This window comes from Musca domestica, unplaced genomic scaffold (assembly GCF_030504385.1).
Source record: "Musca domestica strain aabys unplaced genomic scaffold, Musca_domestica.polishedcontigs.V.1.1 273, whole genome shotgun sequence".
In the NCBI taxonomy this organism is placed as follows: domain Eukaryota; kingdom Metazoa; phylum Arthropoda; class Insecta; order Diptera; family Muscidae; genus Musca; species Musca domestica.
The window spans coordinates 412,439-413,398 of NW_026712289.1; positions in this window are offsets into that span (position 1 = coordinate 412,439).

Consider the following 960-nt stretch of genomic DNA (forward strand, 5'->3'; position numbering starts at 1 on the left):
CTCCATATCTTAATCACAGACACCAATAGAGACCTAAACTACTTCCATATCTTAACCACAGACGCCAACAGAGACCTGAATAACAATTTTCGGGATTCCAGCCTAATACCTTCACCCAAAACCAATTTTAGTATTATTAAGTAGTTTTCTTACAAATGTATGGCGCATTTCCAAAACCACTTACATATCTTAACCACAGACACAAACAGAGACCTTAAAAACAAATTTCGGGATAACAGCCTAATTCCTTAACCCAATACGAAATTTAGTATCACATAGTATATTTTGTACAAATATAGGACGCGTTTGCAAAATCACCTCCATATCTTAACCTCAGACACCAACAGAGACCTATATAACAAATTTCATGATTCCAGCCTAATTCCTTCACCCAATACTAAATTTATTATTATTTAGTAGTTTTCGTACATATATAGGACGCATTACCAAAAACTAACTCTATATTTTAACTTCTGACAACAACAGAGGCCTAAATAACAAATTTCGGGATTTCAGCCTAATTCCTTCAACTAAAACCAATTTTAGTATTATTAAGTAGTTTTCTTACAAATGAAGGGCGTATTTCCAAAACCACTTTCATATCTTAACCACAGACACAAATAGAGACCTCAATAACAAATTTCGGGATTATAGCCTAATTCCTTCACCCAATACGAAATTTAGTATCACATTGCATTTTTGGTACAAATATAGGACGCGTTTGCAAAATCACTTCCATATGTTAACCTCAGACACCAATAGAGACCTTTATAGCAAATTTCATGATTCCAGCCATTTTCCTTCACCCAATACCAATTTTAGTATTATTAAGTAGTTTTCTTACAAATATAGGGCAAATTTCCAAAACCACTTCCATATCTTAACCACAGACACCAACAGAGGCCTAAGTAAAAATTCGGGATTCCTGTCTCATTCCTTCTCCCAATACCAATTTCAGTA